Raw genomic sequence first — 1189 nt, forward strand, 5'->3', positions numbered from 1 at the left:
GTGAGTTTATCCTGGATAAAATCAATGTGTCTACATCAATTTAGTTCAGCCGGCACCACAAGTGAACTCAGCAATTGTCCTGCGGTGATAAAACAAGAGCAAGTAAAGGAAAAGCAGGTTTATTGTATATAGCACATTTCAGTGGCAAGAAAAATGCAGTAAATGAGGGAAAAAAAGAAAAAGCATGCTGTGGAGGCACAGGGGAATGAAAATCAAGAGAATAAAAGTGAATAATATCAGATGATAAAATGCTATATATATATATATATATATATATATATATATATATATATATATATTTATATACATCTTCTACACCCACCGTGGGCGGTCTCCCTTTTTTCCTCGGGTCCCCTACCGGAGGCCTGGGAGATTGAGGGTTCTGCGCAGTATCTTTGCTGTTCCTAGAGCTGCAATTTTCACCACAATAGTCCCTGTCCCACCAATCACTGAACTGAATCTATTGAGTAGTCACATGAGGGTATTCCTATGATGGGGTAAAGACCTCCATTTTACCTTTTTGATTTATTGTTTGTGCATCTGAGCGCCTATGTTTGAGTCAAATGTTTATTTAAGTCATCATTTGCATACATTGGAGTCTGCCCAATTGGCTGGATTTTTATAAGATTCAAGCTGGTGTGGTAAACACTTTAAACTAGACGGTCATCTTCATCCTTTTTACCTTTGTTTGTACTCATTTGAAATACTTACATGTGAAGTGCATGTAAACAATTTCATTATCAGAACTTAATCTTTCATTTACTCCCACCCCAACCTGCTGTAGAACAGGCAGTTTAAAAATCTAAACTGAAACATACTCACTGATTTCATTGGCACTTTTCTTCTTTTTTTTCTCTACCCACAGTATTTAAGGCTCTTTATTTTGAATCAACCTTGAAAATGCTATCAATTGATAGCATCAAAAGCATCAGGGTGGCAGATTTGTGCAGTTCAGCATGAACAGGATAGTTGATCCCATGTGATAGGAAACCGGTTGCAGCAAAATACAAAAACTAAAGTTGTTAGAAAAACTGAAAGACTTTAAAGGGATAGTTCGGTATTTTTTTACATGAATCTGTACGGCATCCCCATCACCAGTGTCATGCAATCACACTGACTTACCCCTGGCAGCGTCCTGTGAGCAGAGTTCTCGTCCAGTTTTGGTCAAGCCGAAAGTAGTCCGGCAGGT

The 1189-nt window shown here is 38.2% G+C and overlaps 1 protein-coding gene across 3 annotated transcripts in view; it reads left to right on the forward strand.

Annotated features, from left to right (window-relative positions):
- Nucleotides 1-1189, forward strand: part of LOC107089130 (phospholipid scramblase 1-like) — an 11503-nt gene that overhangs the window by 6167 nt on the left and 4147 nt on the right. The window lies entirely within an intron of this gene.

The sequence above is a fragment of the Cyprinodon variegatus genome, unplaced genomic scaffold, assembly GCF_000732505.1.
Source record: "Cyprinodon variegatus isolate N-32 unplaced genomic scaffold, C_variegatus-1.0 Scaffold240, whole genome shotgun sequence".
NCBI lineage: Eukaryota > Metazoa > Chordata > Actinopteri > Cyprinodontiformes > Cyprinodontidae > Cyprinodon > Cyprinodon variegatus.